The 25,788-nt window shown below is 36.3% G+C and overlaps 1 pseudogene; it reads right to left on the reverse strand.

Moving 5' to 3' along the window:
• Positions 1 to 5,662: 5,662 nt before the first annotated feature.
• Positions 5,663 to 25,343, reverse strand: LOC139437879 (vomeronasal type-2 receptor 116-like; annotated as a pseudogene).
• Between the last annotated feature and the right edge of the window lie 445 nt (positions 25,344 to 25,788).

The raw sequence follows: 25,788 nt of genomic DNA on the forward strand, positions 1-25,788 counted from the left end.
AAAGAACTAACACCAACGTTGCTTAAACTCTTCCAAAAAATCAAAACCAAAGGAACATTACCTAACAAATTCTTTGATGGCAACATTAGTCTAGTACCAAAGCCAAACAAAGACACCACAGGAAAGGAAAATTACAGATCAATATCTCTAAAGAACCTAAAGGCAAAAATCTTCAACAAAACCTGAGCTTAGGCCTTATCATCATCTGGTGCTTGGTAGTAAACCCTCTGCCAGGGAGGCTCATCCCTGGGAGTCATGTACCATGCTGGGGATAAGGTACTGCATTTTACATGCTGAGTTTCTCTTAGAGAGTGGCCACATTTTAGCAACATGGAGGCTCTCAGGAGGTAACTCTTAGGAATGCTGCAGCTCTAGGACTAGTTCATATTTCAGGCACACAGGCTCATAAGCATAGTCATCAGTATCAAGGGCTCATTGCTGGACCATCCTTCTTAGTTGGTTTTGCCATTGTGCTTGGGAAATTCTTGCTGTTCCCTTGGGGAATGTGAAAGAGCTCCCCTGGGTAGGAGCGCAGCATTCCCCCAGTTGTCATTTGTAACAGTAACTACAGTGAAAATTCCCAAAATATATCCATTCTTTTTTATGTACCCTATATACATGTCATGAGGAACTCCCTCCCAAACATGTGCCTCCTTCAATAACACCCGACACCGCTGTTCCTGCCTAGTTTCACACCAGTGAGAAGAGTTGGTGGAGGGTTAATGTATGAGACCCCTGTGTGATGTTATGTATGCTAATTTTGTAAATTTGCAATCTTCACTTATAGTTCATGTGTGTTCATGTATGAATGCTAAACTTCAATAAAAAAAGGAAAAAAAAATAAATAAATTTTTCTTTATTCTGTTCCCAGAAACTCACATATGGAGATGGAAAAACCAGCCAATTCATTTGAAAAATGAAGCAGTAGTATAGTCTAAAAATTATAAGCTGTTCCATGTCATCATCCACAACATTTTTTCATTTTGAAAAGGAAAGGCTTTCAATTTTATCCATTTTAGAAGGTTAGAATAGATTGTGGTCATCGTGGTTTTTAATATATTGACCTCTTTTATAAGTATTATTGGCCATTTGTGTATCATATTTTCTGAAATTTTCATGGTTTTTCCATCCATTTCTGATTTATGCTGTTTGTAGGTATTCAGCATATTTTAATGCATCAGGTATTTTTTCAGGTATATGTATTGAAAATATTTTCTCCTAGACTTTGTACACTTTTCAATTTATAAAGTACTCTGTTTTGCTTTAGCTCTTATTGCAATGAGGATTTGTTATTAATATCACAGCCCATTTCTTTCCTTTGTGTATGTGATATAATATGATACATACAAACATGTTGTTCAAAAACATTTCAGTTCAATTAACATTATGGTATTAAACCCATGGTTGGAATTTTAAAATGAAATAATATAAATGTTTTGAACAATTTTTGAATACTTCACAATATTGATGTGAGCCTTATTCTAATTCTAAAACCTCAGTTTTTGAGTGAATTGCTTTTTTTTCTCATTGTGCAGAATATATGTGCTTTAGTGTTATCAAACTGACCTACACCTCTGCCATTAGCTCTTTTGGCTTAAACTATTAGAATATTCCCTTCCATCTGGTGAAGTCCATAGGTCAAAAATGAGTGTGTGACCAAAACTGAGCAATGGGAGGAAGTATATTTCAAGATTCATGGATATGATATGATAATTCATAGATTCATAGATAAATGCAATCAACTTCATACTTCTGCTTAAGCAAATTTAATTTTTTGTTGTTGTTTGCAAACCAAAAGATATCCAAGGTATGTGGTGAATTTATTAATTATGATAGAATTTATGAGTGCCTCACTGGGTCTATATTTATATCGAGTCAAAAGTAAGACTCATTTTAATTTAGATATTCTGTCTCTCCTTCCTCTATTTGCTCACCTCTTCAGTCTTATCTCTCTGATTTCATTCAGTCTTTCTCTTCCTCCATTGTCCTAATCTACTTCTATTCCTCTATGTTGCCTTTGTCCATTCCTCTCTCTTTCCTTCTTTCCCTCCGTTCATTGATTCATCATATCCTTCCATCTTTTCCCGTTTGACTCTGTCTCTCCATTCATCCATCCCTCTATCCTTTCACTCTTTCCACCCTTTTATTTAACAAATATGTTTCCTTTCATTTGTACACTTAAGAATCCAGTAAGCATTGCACTAGAAAGAAAATTTATAGGCTTATGTCATTTTATATGCATGCAATAACTCTTTATGCAGATTTACTTTGAACAGTCTAACAAAAGAACAGCAGAGCAAGGCCCAATAAGGTTTTTCCCAATAATTCATATTTAACTTTATTAATGAATTTTTAAAAGTTAACAGGTAAAGAAAAAAATGCACTGTGAAAAAGGTCAATAAATATATTGTCCAAATCATTATAAAACTCTGAAAAATCTAGAAGTGAAAGAAATAGTTTTAATCTTAAAATGGTTATGATAAAAACAATATGCTACAAACACCATAAGTGATCATGAAAGCTTTGGCAAATTTCACACTTAAGACATGAGAAGTAGATGGAATCCCATGAGCAACTTTAAGATTACACATCGTATTAGTAATATAAACAGATAAAGAAATAAGAGGGAAAAATAATTGGAAAGAAAAGAAATGTTGAAGTTGCCTACAAGCATATATGAACCAAGATGTAAGAGAAATAATACTTTTTGTATACAACATGAATAACCTTTGAAAATGTTGCAGAGGGAATAAAAACCTTTATATTAGCTGAACAACTAAAATGTTCCTAGGAATAAATATGAAGAGACAATTTGTTATCCTTATATGTAAATATATAGGCAAAGTACATATATATGCATTAATTATCAATGAATGGTGATGAGCAGAGGAGACATGGAAAGAGATAGAAAAAACCCTGAAAGAAAAAACTTACTGTTGCAAAAATATGTTTTCCCTTAAATTAATCGATAGCTTCAATATATTTCCAATCCAAATCTAGCAGTATTTTATTATAACTTTTAAAGTCATTTCCAATGGCCAAATGAAACAAACTAAGCAAAAATAGCCATAGGTTTCAACATCATTCCTCCTTACTTATGTTATTGTTTCCATTCCCATTTTCTGAAGGAGAAGACTGGAGAATGGATGCAGAAGGGCAAACAAATATCCAGCACAGTACTTAATTAAATTAGTGCTCTTCCTCCATCCTCTAGCTTGCATTTTTCTCATAAATCATTATATATGTAAATTGGAAAAATTAACCACTAAGACTTTTTCAAAAACCTCACTTCAAAAGGCAGTCATCAATTTGTTTGATCCACATAGCACTTGATGCTAGATAACCAAGATAGGTGGAATTGTACCAAGGTTTAGGAGATTAAGTGAATTTTCAAAGACCAAGAGGGCCTTGGCTTATAAAATAGATCCATTGAATTTATGCAAAATTTCAGAGAAACACATGTTGTAAAAGAATCTTTCAAGATGAACAATCTGAGTAAGACTGAAGGATCATAAACATCATTATTATAACTGTATTTCCACTGGGCAGAAAGCTGCATCTCCAAAAAAGAATTTGATTTCCTTCCTTCCTTCCTTGCTTCCTTGCTTCCTTCCTTCCTTCCTTCTTTCCTTCCTTCCTTCCTTGCTTCCTTCCTTCCTCCTTTCCTTCCTCTCTCTCTTCCTATCTAATTTTCTCTTTCTTCATTTCCTCCATTCTTTCATCCATTCTTTCCAACAAAATTTACATGCATGGCTTAAAAAAGAGCAAGAGAAATTCAACATGATATGTTGGAGAATGATTCAAAATGTTTGATCTACTTATAGGGCTGAAAATGAAATTTGATTCTGAGTTACTTGATATTAGTAAATATCTCAATTCTTAATTGTCAGAAAAGAAGAACCTATTATTTTCTCAGAAAAAAGATCAGATATTCTTAGACATCAAATTTAAAATAAACTCTTAAGGAGGACCCCTAATTTTAAGTAAGACTCTGAACTGCAAAATAAACACAGTACTTCATAATACAACAAAAAATGTATTCACCAAATGCAATGAATGTGCCATGGTCATGGAAGTGGTTGGTGATGTGGGAGGAATGAGATGAGAGGGGTGGGAGTTATTTGGAAATCTCTTATTTTTTTTAAGGTAACATTTTAAAAAATAAAGACCAAAAAAAAAAAAAAAAGAAACAACAAGAAATAATAATAACAAATGTAAGGATTTTTCATGAATTTTTATTGAAATCAGAGTAAAATATTAAACACACTGCATTTCAGAAGATAATGATCAGCACATAAAATTCCAGTATGTCCTGTATGATCAGACCTGGACTCTAGAGAACGTAGAAAGGGGAAGAGAAATCCCTTCTATTTTAGATCATCTTTCCAACAACTAGCATTTCTGACAGACAGGTTTTTGAGTGGCGTAGACATGTTGAGGATATTCTCTCCAACAAGTCCTGAAATGGTACAGTAAGGAGGGAAATGTACTATCAACTATAAAATAAAAGGTGTCATCGTGTTGTACATATTATGATGTTTGTTTAAGAGGGAAAAAGTCAAATAAAGACATTAGGCTCTGGACTGATAATATGACACCCAGGCCCAGAGCCTCAACAGACTTCAGCTCCTACACTTTGATTTATTGGACTTACTCCACTCAGCTAACATGGAGTTGAAGAAGGTCAACCACCACAACATGGAGCCTAGAGTGTCTACAACTGGAAGCGGGAGGAGTGCATCCAGTACCCATATGGAATCTAAGCCCTCACTTGACATAGATGTGCAATGGACACAACCAATCCAATGTCCACAGAGAAAATGTGGAATGGGTGTGGGAACTGTAGCCATGGTGGCTGCTGGGTGTGGGGAACGGGAGGAAGAGATGAGATGTGGAGGCGTTTTCGGGACGTGGAGTTGTCCTGGATAGTGCTTCATGGACAATTACGGGACATTATAGATCCCCCCAGGACCCACTGGATGGAACGTGAGAGAGTCTGGGCTATGATGTGGACCATTGACTATGGGGTGCAGTGATGCTCAGAGATGAACTTACCAGGTGCAATGGATGTGTCATGATGATGGGAGAGAGTGTTGCTGTGCGGGGAGTGGGGGGCGGGGGCGGTGGGGTTGAATGGGACCTCATATTTTTCATAATGTAATTAAAAAAATAAATAAATAATTAAAAAAAAAGACATTAGGAAGTCCAGAAAAAGGAGTTATTTATACATAGGAATTTATTATAATTAAAATATGGTCATGGCAATCTGGGAGAAAGTAAGGAATATTCCATAAATAGTATTGAATAATTATGATTACTATAAAGAGATGAAAAGGGAAATGTTGATAGTGTTTACCAGGTATATTAGAAAAAACAGAAGTGCAAAATAAAATGGGAGAATATGTGTAAATTTGGTAATTACACACACAATGAAGGCAGAATATCCATACTCATCACTGTACTTGAGGAACCAAATTATGTAGTTTAGATTAAAAGTAATTTAGAAGGCTGAGAGATGTGTTTCTGAACACTGACAAACTGTAGGAAATTCATGTGATAACTGAAGGAAAATTACATTATATTTCTATCTAATACCTGAAAGCAAGCATTTGGTAGATTTTTATCAGGCCCTCTATTTGTTATAGGAAACATGAGTTAAAACTTAAAAAGACTTATTACCCCTAGAATGTGTTTGATACCTTAAACCCTGGTGAGTGTTCCTATCTGGCTTTATAAAAATAATATAGCACTTTGGGGCAAAGATGCAGCCTAGTATTCCAGCACTGGAAGCCAAGATGGAGAAGATCTCCACAGCTGCCATGACCTTCCCCTTGGTGCTGTGGTAGACAGGGAGGAAAGTGACCCAAACACTGCAGAACACCAACATGCTGAAGGTCAAGAACTTGGTTTCATTAAAGGTGTCAGGAAGGTTCCTGGCCAGGAAAGCTACACTGAAGCTCCTGAGAGCCAAGCAGCCCAGGTATCCCAGGACACAGTAGAAGGCAGTGGGTGAGCCCTTATTGCACTCAATGATGATATAACCAGGCTCAGAGTGTGCATCTTTATCAATGAATGGGGGAGAGGTTCCCAGCCAGATGCCACAGAGTGCCATCTGGATCAGGGAGCAAATGGGAATCACAAAGTTAGGTGCTCCTGACACCAAATACTGCCTCATCCTTCTCCCTGGAGCAGTGACCTTGAATGCCAGAACCACAGTGATTGTTTTAGCCAAGACAGTGGACACAGCCACGGTAAACACAATTCCAAATGTGATTTGTTGGAGGATGCAGGTGGCTGTGTTAGGGCGACCGATGAAGAGTAAGGCGCAGAGGAAGCACAGGGTGAGGGAGATGAGCAGGATGTAGCTCAGGATCCTGTTATTGGCCTTGACTATGGGAGTGTCTCTGTGCTTCACAAAGACCCCAAGAATAACAGCGGTGAGGAAAGAGAAGCAAAGAGCTGTGCAGACCAGAGCCATCCCCAAAGGGTCTCCTTAAGCCAGGAAGGTCACAGTTTTTTGAAGGCACTGATTTCTCTCACTGTTTGCATACTGATGATCTGCACACTTCACACATTCGTCCATATCTGGTGAGAAAAGCAATGTGTTATCAGCTCAGGTTCAGTAATTTTAACTTATTTGCAAGACCCCAAAAGAAACACATTGGGTAGTTTTAGCCATTGTTTCTCTGTGTGCATTGACTTCATTTAACTGTGTGCTATAATCTGTATATTTTTCTTCTGTTAAGCAGCCCATCTGAAGTCCCTTTCCTAAATTCAAATAATTACACATCCCACATCTTCAAAAATGCTAACTTGTTGACATGTAACCTAGATTCCTTCTGCTTGGGTCCTTTGACCCAATACTATTTTTGTGAGATTCTTCTATGTCACAGTATGCAAATACAGTTTCTTTTTACAAACACATCTAGTCTGCTAAACATTCATTTTCTCTTCACTCTGCACCCATTACCTAGTAAACTCTACTAAACTTTTGACTCTGGAGATTTGATATTTCTAGAATTCTATTGCAAGTAATATAGTACAATCTCTTTGTTTTTGTAACTTCCATATTTCAAGTGTGTAATATTTACAAGTTTCTTTCAAGTAACAGCATATCTCAGAAATTCATTTTTTTCTTGTGGCTGAATAATATTCTCTGATGTGCAAGTTCCATATTTTATCAATTTAGCTATGATGGACACTTGGATTATTTCCACATGTTGGTGTTATGAATAATGCTGCTACACACATTGCACACAATTACTATTCTGCGAACCTCATTTCACTTTTAATATAAACCTAGACATGCATTACCAGGTCATATGGTGACTGTATCATTAAATTTTTGAGGATGTGCTGTAATGCATTCCACAGGGACTGAACTACATTACATTCTCATGAACAGGTCACTAGAGTTCCAATTTCTACGACTCCTCTCCACCACTTGTTATTTTATATTTCTAAAATATAGTGATCTTTTTAAAATTGTATAAACTATTCACTTATATTGCTGGATAGATTTCAATATAATAATACATCATATTTCATTTACACATTTTACTGGTGATAGAAGTTTAAATGCTTAAGGGTTTTAGTTATTACCAATAATGCTGTTCTGAGCATCTTTGTACATCTAGTACAATATGATGCTCCATTACTGGGTAATATGCTATATAAACATCTTTGTAAATAATACCATCCTGTTTTATAAATGGTTACACCAGTTTAAACTCCAACAAACAATATTCATTCCAGGTGTACCTTTTTCTGTCAGAACCTTGACATGGAAGTTGTTTAATTTTTGCTATTATGGGAAATGTTTTCAGCTTTTTTTTTTAAATATTTCTTTTTAAAAAAAAAAAGATTTATTTATTTATTTAATTCCCCCTCTCCCCCGGTTGTCTGTTCTCTGAGTCTATTTGCTGCGTCTTGTTTCTTTGTCCGTTTCTGTTGTCCTTCGTGGCACTGGAAGTGTGGGCAGCACCATTCCTGGGCAGGCTGCACTTTCTTTCGCGCTGGGCGGCTCTCCTTACGGGGTGCACTCCTTGCGCATGGGGTTCCCCTACGCGGGAGACACCCCTGCATGGCATGGTACTCCTTGCGCACATCAGCACTGCACATGGGCCAGCTCCACACAGGTCAAGGAAGCCTGGGGTTTGATCCATTGACCTCCCATGTGGTAGACAGATGCCCTAACCACTGGGCCAAGTCCTTTTCCTGTTTTTAGTTTTTTTCACCATGATTTTTATTTGGAATTTCTTGGTGCCTAGTTAATCTGAACACTAGCTCATCTGTGCATTGCACATTTCAAAATGTTTTTCTGGGAAGAACCTGTGCACAAGTCAGGCCATTTTTATTACTGTATTTTGTGTCTATCTTCTGCATTTGTAAAAGCATTCTATATATGTCAGATATGATTTCTAACTGGCTAGATTTTACATATTTTATCCTACTTTGGTTGTTCCCTACTATTTCTAATTTGGTCTTATTTTTGTTGTTTAATTTTAAATAATGAATGAGTGCTGATTTTTATTAAATGTTTTCCTGAACTTTTTGAAATGATTGTTTCTACACTTCTGGGGGTTCATTTACTGAATTATTTTGCATAAAACAAACTTCATTACAATAACTTCTTTACGTAATATATGGATTTGGATTGCAGCTTTTCTTTTTAGCAAATAGAAGTTTAGTCTCAAGAAAAAAAGTGATCTGTAAATTTGGTTTCTTGCAAAAATTTTATCAGAAGTTGGTACCAATGTTAAACTCTTCTCATAAAATTAAATGTGAAGTCTTTTTCACATTTTCCTAGTATCTGGAAAAGTTTGAGTAGATAAGTATTCTTTTTTCCTTGACAGTTTGTTTGGACTTCTCAGGAAAGTCATAGGCTTATAAAAACTTTTAGAGAAGATATCTCATTTTAAAATATGGTTTAATATCCTAACAAGATATGAATCTTTTCAGATTTTCCTTTATTAATGGGACGTATATGGTAATATTTATTTTTTTTGGAATTTGGCAATTTCATTTCAATTTTCATATAAACTGGAATGAATTTATTTATACTATCCATTTCTGATTTTAAAAATTCTGTACATATTTCCCAATTTTAAATCATTTATTATGTAATATTTCTTAATTCATTATTCTACTAATTTATCGGTTTTGACTTTCATTAGACTTAGCTTTGAGTTTTTATCCTTTCATATTTGTCTTTCATTACATTTTATTTTCATACTTATTATATTCTTTTATTTTATATTTACTCTACTGTTCTTATTTTAATTTGTGATAGTTATAACTTCAGATTTTTACATTAAAATATATATACTAATAGTACACACACACATGTATAAAATTTAGGATGATATATTATATTCAGAGGATATCTTTAGCTGCATTACCTGAAACTTGAAATGTGAAAATTCCAGTTTTATACATTTTATAAATCTTATTGTGGTATTTACTTTAAAACATGGTTTATTCGTGTATTTCTTTACTTTAATTTTTAATTTTTATATTAAAATATCTTTTTAAGGTATATATATCTCAAAAAAATGGTACATTAAAAAATATAAAAGGCTCCCACATATACAACACCTCCCCCAATACTCCCACAACAGCATAATTTTTCATAATTATGGCATATTCATTTCATTTGGTGAGGACATTTTGGAGCACTGCTGCACTGCATGGATTATAGTTTACATTGTAGTTTACACTCTCCCCCAGTCCATTCAGTTGGTTATGGCAGGATATATAATGTCAAGCATATGCCCCTCTAATATCATTATGGACTACTCCAAGTCCTGAAAATGTCACCACCTCTCATCTCTTCTCCCCTTTCCCTGTCCTCAGGAACTACCATGGCCACTTTCCCCAGATCAATGCTACAGTTTCCTCCATTACTAGATGCAATAATTCTATAGCAGAATACTAGTAAATTCACTCTAATCCATATTTTATTGCTCCAACCTGAGGACCCTGGGTTGGTGATGTCCACTCTGCTGCTATCTTGAGAGGGGGATTAGATCCCACATGGTTGATGGATGTAATTCTCTTGCTTGGAGTTGGAGGCACTCTCAGTTCCCTGGTATAGTTGTTGACCATCTTCACCTCCCTGTTAGCTGACATATGCAAGTCCAACAAACCAGAGAATAGGCACTGCTACTCTGCTGAGGCTCAAAGCCCAGCATGTACATAACCAGTCCAGAGATTAAAGCCCTCTGGATAAACACCAAATCTAAGCCAACTATAGGTTCAGTAAAAGTGAACAGAAGAGGCATGTGTAGAAAGTTCATATCTGAGTACAACTCCTTCATACACAGGAACACAAATACCAAAGTAGGGCTCACTGACAAGGCGCTGGACTCCAGAGCCAATTTCCATGATCATAGAACCTGTGTTCTCTGTAGTTCTCAGGAGCACCTGTAACTGGGATTGTATCTGCTTGTGCTGTCTCTGGAATCCTAATGATGTGGGTATTAGGATGACACATCTGATGACCTCCTGACACTTTTTTATTTTATTTATTTATTTTTTATTTTTTTATTTTTATTTTTCTAAAGACAAAAGTTTTACTTTAAGTCATAAGTAGTGAGCTTTCAAGATACAAGGGATGTTCGCCTCAACTCAAGAAGACGAGAAGAGCCTTCTCTGCTCTGGGGTGAATGCCAAGAAAAGGGTGGAGGGTGAGGAGAGTGGAGAACACCAGCTGAGCAGCCTCAAGGTTCCACGTGTGCACAGCTCTTGGTAGTTCTGGGGAATCACAGGGTCTGGGTAAGAGCGGCTTCCTTCAGTGATGGGTTTGTCTCTTTTCACACACTCTTTTTCTGGATTCCTGCCAATAATCCTCAACAAGCCTGACTCAGTTCACTGCTCTCCGGATAGTGTAGGAAAGAGTCCTGAGGCCAGAATTGGAACCTTCTCTGTTATTCCAAAGAGCAGTGTGTCTTGACTCCCAGTTTCATACCCCATTAAATTAAAGGTCAGCCTGCAAGACTGCTAAGGACCCCCTTTATTTTTTTCATTGTTCTCTACCTTTTGCCTTTATTTTTTTAATTTTTTTATTCTTTTTTAAAAACATTACATTCAAAAAATATGAGGTACCATTCAACCCCACCACCCCCACCCCACCACTACCCTCACAGCAACACAGTCTCCCATCATCATTCCTGACACTTTTTAAAAGACTCTTAGCCATATATACTCATTTGTCTTTGCCATTCCCCCTTGTATTCAAGGCATTTTTCTAGTTGCATCACCAGTTAGTGATTGGTGGTAATCCATCTGTGCCACAGAGGCTCATCCCCAGTAGTCTTGTCCCATGGTGGGGGGAAGGTAATGAATTTACATGCTGAGTTTTGCTTAGATAGTGGCCACATGTGAACAATTTGGAGGCTCTCAGGAGGTAAATCTTGGGCACCTTGCATCTCTAGGACTAGTTCAAATTTCAGGCACACAGGGCCCATAAGAATAGTCATCAGTTCTTTGTCCACAAGCCTCTACTGTTACTTTTACCAGAACTGTAGTTGGTGTTGGAATTTAAGGTACACCCAGGGGACCTGAATCTCTGGACTGATCATGTGATAGCCGCACCCTGAGCCTCAATAGACTTGCAACTCCTACACTCTGGTTTATTGGACTTACCCCACTCAGCTAACCAGGACGTGAAGAAGGTCAACCACCACACCAGGGAGCCAAGAGTGCCTATGACTGAAAGCAGGAAAGTTGCATCCAGCATCAAAATGGGAAATCTAAGCCCCCTCTTGATATAGATGTCGAGTGGACACAACCATTCTAAGGTCCACAAGATGGAGAAATAGAGTATGATTTAGAGTGGACTTACTGATAATCTATTCATGAAATATTGTGATTAGTAATCAACAACATATGGCATTGGTGTGGAGAAAGTGGCATGGTGGCTGGGGGGTAGGGAGTGGGAGGAAGAGATATGATATGGGGGCATTTTCAGGGTTGGAGTTGTCCTGGGTGTTGCTGCAGGAACAGTTACCAGACATTATATGTCCTCCCATGGCCCCCTGGGTGGGCAGTGGGAGAGTGTGGGCTATGGTGTGGACCATTGACCATGAGGTGCAGTGGTGCTCAGAGATGTATTCACCAAATGCAATGAATGTCTCACGATGATGGAGGAGTTTGTTGTTATGGGGGGAGGAGTGGGGTAGGGAGGGTGGGGGGTATATGGGGACCTCATATTTTTTTAATGTAATATTAAAAAATAAAGACAAAAAAGTAACTTTTTATTATTTATATATCCTTAAAAAAGACAATTTATTAAAAAATAAAGAAGAATGAAAATATAAAATTATACCACATCAAGTGTTAAAAAAAATGCTGTGTTGATTTTTCTTGGGATGTCATTGAGTTTGTCAATAAGTTTGGGTAGTATAGACATCTTAATAATGTGACTGAGCATGTAGGGTATCTTGGAGAATGATCCATGTGCACTTAAGAATAATATAAATCCTGCTGTATTTGGGTGTAATGCTCTGTATATGTCTATTAGGTCCAGGTCCTTTAATATATTGTTCAAGGTCTTTGTTTCTTTACTGATTCTCTGTTGAGTTATTCTGTCCAAAGGTGATAGTGGTATATTAAAACCCTGACTATAATTGTAGAGACATCCATTCTTTCACTTAGTGTTTCCAGTGTTTGTCTCATATATATGAAGGTGCTCTAATTATGGGCATAAATGTTATGATTGTTATTTCTTCTTGAAAGATTATCCCTTTCACTAGTATGTAGTGTCCTTGTTTGTCTTTCATGACAGTTTTGCATTAAAATCTATTTTGTCCGATGTTAATATGCCCCATTCTTGGTTATTGTTTACATGTAAGATTGTTTCCCAGCCTTTCACTTTTAATGTCCTTGAATCCCTGGGTCTAAGATGTGTTTCTTGTAGACAGCTTATAGCTATGTCTTCTTTCCTTACACATTTTTCCAATCTGTGTCTCTTAACTGATGAGTTTAATCCCTTGACATTCATTGCTATAACTTTCAGGGAATTATTTTTATTACACATATTTTCTTTGGATTTGTCTTTGTGATATATTTGGGTTTTTTTTTTTCTTCCTCTTTTTCTCTTCTTAGTTGTTCTAACAGTCTCCTTCAACTCTATCTCTCATGTGTTTTTTTTCTATTTTCATCGAGAATTCCTTTTGGTACCTCTTGAAAGACAGTCTTCTTGTTGGCATACTGTCTTAGTTTCTGCTTATCTGTGAATATTTTGACTGTCCATCATTTTTGAAAGCTAGCTTGGTGGATAGAGTATTCTTGGTTGGATATTTTTCCTTTTTACTGCCTTGTGGATGACATATGACTCCCTTCTTGCCTCCATGTTTTCAGATGAAAAATCAGCACTTAATCATATGGAGCCTCCCTTGTATGTGATGGTTCTTTTTCTGTCACTGTTTTCAGTATTTTCTCTTTGTCTTGAGTATTGGATAATTTGACAAGAATATGTCTTGGTGTGGGCATTTGGGGATTAAAGTTGTTTGGGGTACGTTGTGCTTCCTGGACATGTTTATCCATCTCCCTCAATAGGTTTGTGATGCGTTTAGCCATTTTTTCCTCCTACACCTCTTCTGTCCCCTTTCCATTCTCTTCTCATTCTGGGATGCATGTTTGAGTATCTTGCATTGTAATTTAGGTCCCTATGTCCCCGCTGTATTTTTTTCTCTCTTTTTACCAATAATTCTTCTATTTGTTTGATTTCAGATGTACTGTCTTCCTCATCACTAATTCTTTCTTCTGCCTCTTCAAAACTGCTGTTGTTTGCTGATTGTGCATTTTTGATTTCTTGAATGGTACTGTTCATCACCATCATATTGTTATCTTTTTTACATATGCTTAAAATTTGTTCTCTATGATCCCCAAGTGTTTTCTTAACATCCTTAATCTCTTCCTTCTCTTCATTAAATTGATCCATGTTATAATGTTTTGAGAGTTTAAATGGTTGTTCAATGTTCTGATTCTCTTCCTGGTTTTTAGCTTGTTCACTGGATTTGTTCATGTTTTCCTGATTTTGGATATGGTGTGCAGACACCTGCTGCATTGTAAATGACCAGACTGCCCCCTCAGGGAGGATTCTCTTTCCACTTAGCCAGGTTTTTACAAGAGAGATGACAAAGGTGCACTCAATCAGACACCATGTTGCCCCACTTCCTCAATAGTGTATTTCTTAATCTCCATATGTTTGGGAAATGAATTTTTGGTTAGACTATTCCTTTATATGTGCACATGGAACATTTATTCAAACTTACCATATAAAAATGTGTACATGAACCTTTTTTCCACATTGACTAAATTCCGTGTTATTTCATCAGTTCAACAGGTCTCAAATAACTGAAATAATAGTAAGCATTTCAGGAAACTCAACTACATATTAATTATCAAAAGAAACTTAGAAATTTCCAACCATAGAAGTGATTCTAGAATTTAATATATGAATATTTATAATTTAAATGTGTTAATTATATTATGTAAAGAATATTTAGCACTTTTCTACATCATGTCTCAAACCACATACCGAATATTCTGTGAGATCCTGTCACATAGAAACTGTGTTTTGGTACTCTGAAATTCTTTAAATTATGTGCGGTAATTATTTAATTTAATTTTATTTTTTTTTATATAATAATTTGGCCAAGATTTTATCACATCCTCCACTCTTCTTACATAATACTAATGTGACTGCCGCTATGAGGAATTGCATCACACCCTCCTCCCAAGGAATGTACTGGTCCCTAGGACCCTGTTCAAATATTTATAGCATATTTTAAGCATGGGCAAAAATAGTCCATGTTTATCTCCCCATTTACCTGTGAACTAGAGGAGAGCAGGAACTGAAATTCCTCATTAAGACTTTGTTACTTCATCCTAATGTTGGACGCAATAGAACTAAACATTCCCTAAATCATTTCCAAACTTTCTGAACATCTGCTCTGTGTCATGAACAGTTTTAGACACAGAAATGGAGTAAGGTTAAAACACATTACTTAATTATAATCTAAACATTCTTTCAATCAAGATGGAAAGCAGGTACTTGTAATCACATGTGTTAAATTCCAAGAGAGGCATGAAAGGTCTATTAATTTGGTACAGTCAACAAATGTCTTCCCAGAAACTATTTGGCCTTCAGTGTGTCTCAACAATGACTCAAGTAAATTACTTAAGGGCATAGAAAGGGTGTTATATCAAAGGGAAATATTTTTATTATAAAAATGAAATTACTAAACAAAGGAAAGAAGAAATTTGTTTCTGTAGTTTTCCTCCAAATTCTTTCCAATACCTTGTGTGATCAGGGGATATAAAGGAGAGGTGGGGACCTTTTTGAGGGCAAAACTTACCAGTGTCATTGGAAATCTCATTCTCTGAGCAGGGCGTGCAAAGAAAGCAACATGCTGCTTTTCCTTCTTGAAAGGTCTTCCTGAATCCAGGCAAACACTTCTTACTACATACAGAGTGGGGAGTCTGGGAAGAAAACCAGATACATGTTCTTAACAGCTGTGTATTTACTTCTCCAACCATTAGATGGTTTGGGGTATTGGGTATCAACAATTTTAAATTTTAAGTGCCTAAATCAAATTTACTGATAAGATGTCAGGTTTATTTTATGATATGAAATAAAATAATTTAGAAATGTATCTTTAAATAAATGTTTTCTTTTCCCATCCTGTGGACAGTATGTGAGAAAAATTTTCTTGTGTAAAGGTAAGTGGTTAAACTAATAATGTGAACACTTACTTAGCAGGAAGGAGGAAGACAACTGCTGTGAAGGTTAGGTCAATGTGTTAACACAGCCAGTGTTTGATCAAGTAAACATTGGGCTAATTGTAATAAAGGACACTTATGGACTTTAGTCATCAGTGAATTGACTGCATAGATGACTGATTACATGTACAATCAACCAGGGAGATTGCTGTCAGCAATGGATAAGGTTTTATCCAATCAATTCAGTGCCTTAAAATAAAAAGTGATTTCAGCATTTGGAGAGAAATTCCCTGTTCTTTGAATAGCCAATATCTCCTGTAAACTCCATCAAGGACTTTCATGGGACCTTCACTGGAATGCCTGTTTGCAGACTGCCTGCAGAATCTGGACATGTACATCCCTTGGTCCCATAAGAGAACTATATTAACTCATTTACTATTTACAAATATCTCATGTTGATTATCTTTCTTTAGAGAACCTGCACTAATAAAATATCCATTGCAAGATTTTGTTACTTTTGTGTAATATTAAGTATTGTAATTGTGGCCTACCTACCTCTGAAAATCCTGTGGCCCATTCTATCATCTCCTCAGAAAGAGACAATTGTTGATCACGTGGCACATCTGAGTTAAAATGTCCTACTTTAACTTTATGTCCAAAACCTTCTGGAAAATTCCAAAAGTTGAGAATATCATACCTAGCTTCGAATTTCCTTTCCTTATCCAAATTCACTGGATCACCAGCAGAATTGTTAAATTGGATGTTCTTCAGAAATGGATGTAGCTAAAAGAGACACACCTGTGAGCAATTGTGCCCACTGAATAAGGACAGATCACCAAGGTGGTAACATCTCTGATCCCCTATCATCCCTGCTTCCTAAGGCAACTTTATCAGTAACATTCAATTAAGTAAAAAAAAAAAAAAAAAAAAAAAAAAGAAACCGTAAGGTGGACTAAAATGTTATAACATTTACAAAATATTTTCAGGAGAAAATTCCAAATACAATGAAAGCAAAACAATCTGTGAGTGTGTGATATGAACAAACCTTAAGAGAAGAATCAAATCTCAGCACCCTCAATTACTAACTGAATTCTCCCCAAGTAAGGTCAGCAATACCTGAGGAGGTTGCAGAATTAAATGATATGTTTGATGTGCAGTATCTTACAGAGTGCCTAAAACTAATTAAAAAACAAGTTTGTTCCTGTTGTCATGCAAATGTTTAATGGAAGAGGTCTAGGTATTTTATATTAAAAATATTAGCAGGGCAGAATGTTGAGGGCCTTAGTAACATGAAACATTGGCATTGATTAATAACTCCTTCCATATCTTCTATCAGCACCTTCCTGTTCATGACCATTTCTACCTAGGTCTAGGTTTACCTCTTAGACAGTGAACAAGTAAACAATCTCTTGCTCTTTTGGAGAGACAACCCTAAACTTCTTGACTTGAGCATATGTTCCACACCAAGAAAGTCATAAGTATGGCATGTTCTGAAATACACATATTGTTCAATGGAAGAGGTATTACCTGCCAGGGGTAAACACCCAGTCCATCTCCATTTTCCACTGACTGAATTTCTAATCATTGAAGAAGCATTTCGTGAAGGCTCTGAGCTACAGCATACACCGCATTATACACATTGTAACTTCCTACTTTCATGTCCTTGTCAAACAGCCACCAAGGCAGCAACTCCAAGGAGGCATTGGGAGGACAATTCTCCGGAGTGTTACAATCAGATTCAGAAACCAAGCAATCAAAAGAGACATACCACAATTTCGTGAGGTAAAAGTCTTCTGGGTATTTTGAAGGTTTAACTGTCTGCATGAAAGTTTTAAAATCAGGCAGTTCACCAATATTCTGTGAAAAAATGAAGGCCCCATGGAATGAATCAAGTAAAAAGTCTCTCTCGCTGGTGGTAAAATCCCATTGTGAGGTTGTGATCCAAACTTTCCCTATTACTAAGAAATTCCATCTCCAAAAGCTCAATCCCATTAGTGAGTCAGAGTCACCATAAATGAGAGTCACATTTACTGTTGATTTTCTGATCCGTAAATGATATTGCCAGTCTTTTGAGTAATATGACCTCTCAGTGACAGGAATCATTTCCAGAAAGCCTGCACAGACTCCCTTTTTGTCCATCTCTTCTCTCAAGTCCCATAGGAACTTCACACCTCTCTTATCTTCTGAGATGACCAGTCCCACACAGTTCCAACTAAAATGAAGCATCAGTGAGACCATGCCAAGTGCCAGAGATGTGTCCTTGGGGGTAATCTGATAGAGAGATGAAAACTGTCCATCATCACTCAGTTGTGGGTCGTAAAGGCCATAAGCAAGCTAAAGGGGAAGGATTAAATAGCCAGTATGAGAAAGAGAATTAGTCAGAAGTACAAACTCAGCCCAGATGAAAACTAAGCAATGTTTTAAAGAGGAAGAAAGGAAGACTTGCTTTTTTTATATTCTAATCATCTCCCAATCCCTGAGAGAATAATGGAAATTAATTGATCAGTCTCAAGGGTCTAGGAAACTCCTTTGTCTCTTACTCACCTGACTTCACTTATGTTCTGGAAAAGGATATGTGAACATCCCATCATGTCTCTGTATACTAGCTGTACCCTTTGAGAAATGTGTAAACACAATTCCCTCTTTTGACCTTTTCTTTTAAGGTCAATGAAAATAGCAAAGGAAACATTAATTCATCTTCCCTCTAATGAGGTTCACCTGTGGAATTTTGTAGAGTTCCAGCAGTGTCCCAATCTGGGCAGAAACTGCACACGTTGTTCCCGTAAGGGCTGCTATAGACTTGGTCTCTTTCCTGCAGGTGTAATTAGGGAGGTCCTTGTCCAGTCCTGATTGCCAAATAATGGGATTCTCCAATGTTGTCTGTTCACTGTGTAGTGAATTGTACAGATCAAATCCCAAAGTAATGTTGGGTTAAAGATGGGGTTTACTGTTAATCTCTTCAATTGCAAAAATCAAGGCCAGAACATACTGGTAGTTCTTGGTCTCAAACCTGTGTGGAAGGCAGAAGACTGAAATCATGATTATCTTCAAATTCAATGAAATGACCAAATTCAGGTTGAAAGCACAAGTAGTCTCATTCTCAATGAGTTCTTCTGAAGCCTTAGAAATTTATCTTTCAAAAAGAGCTAAAAGGTATTTGATTGCTATGATTGAATTCTGCTTCCTTGGAGGAAGATGATACTGTTTACAAGGGAGAGTGTAATGAGTGATGAAATTAATATAGAATTTTTAATTTATTCTTTATATCAGGAAATAAAAATGATTTTTTTCATATTAATACATTATTAAATGGTTTATATAATGACAGTATTATTGTCATGAAGTTGAAGTTAGAGTAATTCCAACTGAAGGTTATATCTCTTCAAAAGTTCAGTTCCAGTGCTTAGGCAGAATTGGATGTGAGAGACAGAGGGGCATAACATCTACATGGTGAGAAGTGTCCACAAAAAGAATGACAATCAATTCCCTGAAGGCTCTACCCCATCAAATTTTGGATCTGCCATCTTCCAACATCAACAAACTGAGAAGAATATCAGAGCACAGTATAGGAAGAATCATGCAAAGCAGGAATATTTGAGAGAAGAAAAATAATGAAGTGTGAAGTTATGCCTACCTATACCTAATAGGACTGGAAACAATGTAGTATTCTAAAGGGAAAAGTGTTATGATGTCTAAAAGGTCTCTTAACCATTTCTTAATTAAAATATTACAGAGACAGATAAAGTAGATACAACCCTAGGGATTGGTTCTTCTGAGGGCTACAGAGAACCACAGGTTCTATGGACATGGCAATGGAGTTCAGTGCCATGTCAGTTGGCCGTACTTTGGAGTTTATGTTTCTGTGTGATGGAGATGGAATTAGATGTGATCTTTTCCACAAGCCTCTCCTGTTACTTTTACCAGAAATGTAGTTGGTGCTGGTGTTCAATATATACACAGGGGACTTCAATCTCTAGACTGACTATATGATAGCCAGGCCCTGAACCTCAACGGACTTCAGCTCCTACACTCTGGTTTATTGGACTTATCCCACTCAGCTAACATGGAATTGAAGAAAGTCAACCACCACACCATTGAGCCAAGAGGGCCTTCAACTGAAAGCAGGAAGATTGCATCCAGCATCCGTGTGGAATCTAAGCCCTTTCTTGACATAGATGTGGAGTGGATACAAAGATTCCAAGGTCCACAGTTTGGAGGAATAGAATATGGATTAGAATGGACTTACTGATATTCCATTCATGAACCATTGTGAATAGTAATCGAAGAAAATGTGGCATTGGTGTGGAGAAAGTGACCATGGTGGCTGCTGGGGGTGGGGAATGGAAGGAAGAGATGAGATGTGGAGACACTTTTGGGACTTGGAGTTGTCCTGGGTGATGCTGTAGGGACAGTTACTGCACATTGTATGTCCTCCCATGGCCCACTGGGTGGACTGTGGGAGAGTGTGGGCTATGATGTGGACCATTGACCATGATGTGCAGCGGTGCTCAGAGACATATTCACCAAATGCCGTGAATGTCTCATGATGATGGAGGAGATTGCTGCCATGGGAGGAGGAGTGGGGTGAGGGGGATGGGGGGTATATGGGGGCCTCATGTTTTTTGAATGTAATATTAAAGAAATAAAGACAAAAATTATTACAGTCCTATTAACATTAATATTAATCCAAGATCTTCAGTTCTATTCACTTCCTATGACTCTTATTCTTTTCATCTTTATTGTTGATTTGTGCAGTTTCACTTCCTTAATCAATAAGTCATTTCTGGGCACAAATGAAATTTTTTACATTTTTATTACCCAGCAAAAGAATTTCCAAGAAGAATGAAAATCTGCTTTCATTTCAAAAGTCCTTTTTTACAGACTTGATTAACACAGTAATAGCTATTCCATACTGTACATTTCACCATTAGACACAGGTTTCCAAATGTGCTCAAAAAAACAAACTTGGTAAACTTTTTAAAAATATAATTTATATTTAATAGATATATTTTATCATTTGGGAGAGAAATGTTGAAATTTCTCACTATGATGCCTGATTTTATATCTTGTTTCTCTTTATAGTTTATTTATTTGAGGCTACTATATCTTTATGTATTTACAATAATTGCTTTTCCTTTGTGCAGATTTGAACATTTTATTATTATGAATGCAACATTCGATTCCTAAGGATGCATTTTTTCCTCACCCATCTATAAATATACTTACCTATGGTTAATTATGGCTCTTATCTTTAGTAATCATTGGTATCTTTGTAACTAATTGCATACTTTGGTTTTCAAGTTTTCATTTATTTCTTTAAATGTGTCCTGTAATCACGTTTTACAAGGAAGTAGGATAATAAAATCTCCTATGGAAAAAATTGAATTACACTGAAGGAAACTCTTCTAATAGATAGGGAAAAAAACACCATGCAGAAAATATGAAACAATCTTTTAAAAAAAGACTATTAGCAAATTAGATAATAATTTTCTATCAGTCTTCACTTTTCTGCAATGATTAAAATGTTTGCACTCATAGAAGTTGATAAAGCATTAAAGAAAATTGAGCATGTAACTGAATATATTTGTTAGGAAAAGAGTATTTTAATATGAATAAACACGCACACAAAAAAAACACTCAAAATGAGAAATTAGACTCTGCTTATATGGATAGATAGTGAGTAAAAATTGGAGGTGGCTGAGGGTGAGGTAATGAAGGATCACCCCCACTCAGGGGCTGATCTGCACAGGCAGATACTCTCCCCATTCCAGATCTGAATGAGCCAAAACCATTAGCCAAGTTTGCTGATGCAGAATGTCATATGCCTCATGTACCATGGGATGTAATTTGCTTGATGAATCCCTGAACAAAAAGAATTTCCTTTAAAATCAAGGTAAGGATAAGACCTGTTAATTTCAGGATTGCTTTGTACCTTACTGGAATTGCTAGTGATTAAATAAGAGGCAAAAAAGGAATGGAAAGAAAGGAGCAAACCACAATCTTTTCATGGAAGTAAGATAGGTCAATGGGAAACCCAAGAGGAAATGTGAAAAGTGTTTGTAATTGATAAGGAAGTAGTCAACCGAATATATACAACTGTTAATGGCATTTAAATATAATATCAATAATTTATTAAAGCTTTATGGGAAATAGATATGATAGCAATAGATTAATAATAAATTCTTTAATATTATTAATGGTATAATATTGGGCAATTTCATTTATACATTTTAATATAAGTAACAATTAACATAATCATGATTGATTATTATTAAGAAATTTATTAACAATAAATTCACAGTAAATTCACCCATAAATCAATTCCACTGTTACCAATGAACAGTATCATAAAGATCTATTGAGGAATGTAAAAGCATCAAAAAACAGGGAAATGGATTTAGTTCTATGGTTGAGCACCTGCTTCCCATGTATGAGGTCTCATGTTCAATCCCTGGCACCTCCTAAAAAAATGTCACAACTATGTCAATGGTCTGCAAACAAACATGCTATGAAAGTTTAGTAGTATTATGATGGAATTAATGAAAATGATCCAGTAATGATTGAAGTGATGAATGCACAAATATGTGATTATACCAAATATCACTGATGGTGCATTTTTGATGAATTGTATGCTCCATGAATATGCACCAATAATATTGTTTGTTTAAAAAAAAGTTAAAACAATTAAACATTACAAGTTACAGGGCCCAGAGGATGAGAAGGAGAAAGGGAATTATTTTTTAGTGGGTGAGGGTTTTCTATTAGAGATGATTAAAATCTTTGGGTAATGGATATTGGTGATGGGCAGCACAATAAATGTGAATATCATTAATACCACTGCTTGTACACTTAACAGTGCTTAAAATGTAAAATTTGGATGATTTGTATATTAGTATAAATTATTTTAAAAATTCATTTAGATATTTATAAGGTAATGTTAATATGGCTTAAGAGGTTTTCTGGAAGCATGGTAAGTTCAGGAAATTAGTGAAAATAATTGAGAATGCTAAGGAGAGAATGTGACAGAAAAACCAATAGTTGCAATTTTTTATTAGGCAAAATATTTTAAATAGAATGGAAGATATGGATATAGCACCAGGACAGAATATAAAATGGAGAAACAATCTGTGTTTAAGTGACTCTTCCATGCATTATCTAGCTGGTCTTGAAAAACAGTACAAGAATAATGACCTGTTTGACTAGTGGTGAAAGTAAATAATTTTGGAATACAGAATTGATGTTATCTAATTCATACTTGAGGCAAAATCTTTCCAAGTCTCAGAGGAAAAATTAAATAGTAAAATTAGCACATCTATTTTTCAAACCGTAGACTAGGGAGACCTGACCAAAAAGGCACACAGAATAAAAGAAATTACACCTAAATTTTACTTTAAGTGAAATTTCATGCTCTTTTTTACTTCAACATAAGTTATAGAAAAATATTTAAAACAAGCAAGAACAAAATAAAATGATTTTTATTGAGCAAATTCTTGTTAATTCCAATAACAAAAATATTCTTAAAAGGTGAAAAAGCCTGTACATGAATAGAAAAAATGGTCAAAATCCTGAAAGGCAAATCATCACACCCTCCAAGCTTGTGAGCAGTGGGCACTGTGCCTGCTGAGACTAGTGACTATGTCTCCCAGGTGAAAAAAACCTTATATATTTGCAAGTGCATTCTAATGTCACATGGGGATTTATTTTCAGACAAAAATTAAAAAAAATAAACAAATCTGTCAAGGTGTATATTTTCCTGAGGTGGTTTGAGTGCCCAGCAGAGTGTAAGAAGGGAAGCAGTTAGTGTCTCCTACTCTGTCAGACACAACACCACTCTGTCCCTCGGCCTTAAAGTGTTCTTAAAACAAGCTGGGACACATGAGAAAATCTGGCCTTCTACACCAGGAAATTCATGTCAAAATGTTCCTGAATGAAACAAGTTGAACTGCACTGAAAAACAGCAATCACCAGCCTCCTTCAGAATTAGGAGTGTACATCAAAGACATTGACAACAACGGGACAAATATGTTTTGAAAATTATGGAGAGGAAATAAGCAGGGAAGCATTGGAGGAGTATTAAAGAATGAAAGATAGGCAGACAAATATCCAGAAATGAAAAGAAAGAAAACTTAGTTGTAAACTTTTTCAAAGGAGAAAGAGGTCTCAAATTCCTAATCTTTCCATCCCCTGTCAAAATTTTGCTCAGCTTCTTGCAAATCATATGTATCTGACACTTTCAAAAAAGCATTAACCCATTATTTTATTGTGTGAAACTCCTTATTCTCACGTGAGCAGAAACTATTTGCTGGAATCCCCGGAAATTTTTTAATCAATTTATTGAAACGTGTTCCCTTGAAGTTTCACTTCATCGATTCATTAATTAGACCATCAGATATAGATCTTGCAGTCACAGAAATCTACAAAGCAAAGTAGTTTAAATGCCCACATGAATGAGAATGAAGCTGGAGTGGAAAATATCTCACAAATCATTCATCTCTTATCCCTAGCCTGGCAGGCAGCTGGAGGACGCATGAAGGAACCCTGACAGGTGATGATACAGAGATATTTCAAACATTAGTCAGATGCCTGTTTTAAGAAGTCTGTCCATGCATGGGGGACACAGGTATCTGGGGCATCTTGGTAAGATTATTAGCACCTACACTCATGGGGAAAGAAAAATTTGCAAACCATTGTTTGGGGAACAGATATATTTTCCTGTAACCACTTAGCAAAGCTCTAACACCAATGGATTGCATTTCTAAAGAATATCACTTGATCCACTGCTTGTGGCACAGAAGCAAAGGGAAAGGCAAGGAGGGTGTAGTTTTTTGGAGAGGGTTGTCTCACTTGGATTCCAGCACTGGAAATGGGAATGTCAAGGGAACTAAAAGGAAGAAAAATATAATATTCATTCCCACAGAAAAATTTCCAGTAGAAACAGAAAAAATAAATTACATTCTGGGATGTGAATAGCAAGTGGGATGGAGAGGACAGGTAACATGGAGTATGTTGATCAAGCCACCTGCAAATTGCCTAGGCAGTTTTCATTGTAATAATCAAGCAGAAAATGAGTGCAAAAGCACTTACCGCTTCATATAGACTTCCTTGGTGGGTTTGGTGCTCCCATCGTATGTTATAAATGTATAAAGGGGGAAAAAACCACCTATAATCAGATCTCCTTCCTTAAATACACTGGGTTTCATTCTGATGAAGCAGGCAGGATCAGTCAATTGCCATGCTGAGAGGGGAAGATGAAGGAGCAGGAAAATAAAAATAAATGGGTACATCACAGAAATGTCTCCCTGAATCAGAGCCAAAGCTTTAAGCCTGTGCACAGTATTTAGCAGACAGAGCTGAAATGGAACCTGTAGCCTAAAGTATATATATATATAAAAATATATATAAATATACATATGGATGTTTGTGCTGGATATTATTATGACCTGGAAAGGGAAATCTAATTCCTGGAATGACATCTTTTTATTCATCTTTTCCATATCCTCAAAGACAATAGGGGGAACTGGAACATATTTTGCCCTTGGGCTCTGCATCTGAGGTCCTGCACCCAGGTGGAAACCAATGGTTGAAAACATGTTTGGATTATCCTCTTCACCCATAGGTGCTATGATATCATCAAGTCCAGGGATAATAATGCTCCAGGGACAACCTTCTCTCCAGGCAATTTAGTCTAACCTTTGTCAGTGTAGCAGGTCTAGTCAGTGAATTGGTGTTCATTGCATGAGAACAATGCTGTGTCATGAAGGACTCATGCTTGTCAAGATTTAGGCAAGAGCATCCTGGAATCATGCACTCCGGAGTCCATAAAGATGGGCAGCCTAAAACATGTAGGTCCCAGAGTAGCCACACAATACACCCGATATGGCAGACATAAGCCTTCATGCCATACAATGGATCACAGCCACCCACAAATCAATGTGTCACTGCCTGGATAAGCAGCAGTCACGCTAAATTCAAATCTTGGAAATCAGTAGCTTAAGGACAATGTTAAAATAAATGTGCATTTGCATTTTGAATTCCTAAAATGTGACAACCTTCAGTCCT

The sequence above is a fragment of the Dasypus novemcinctus genome, chromosome 30 (assembly GCF_030445035.2).
Source record: "Dasypus novemcinctus isolate mDasNov1 chromosome 30, mDasNov1.1.hap2, whole genome shotgun sequence".
Classification (NCBI taxonomy): domain Eukaryota; kingdom Metazoa; phylum Chordata; class Mammalia; order Cingulata; family Dasypodidae; genus Dasypus; species Dasypus novemcinctus.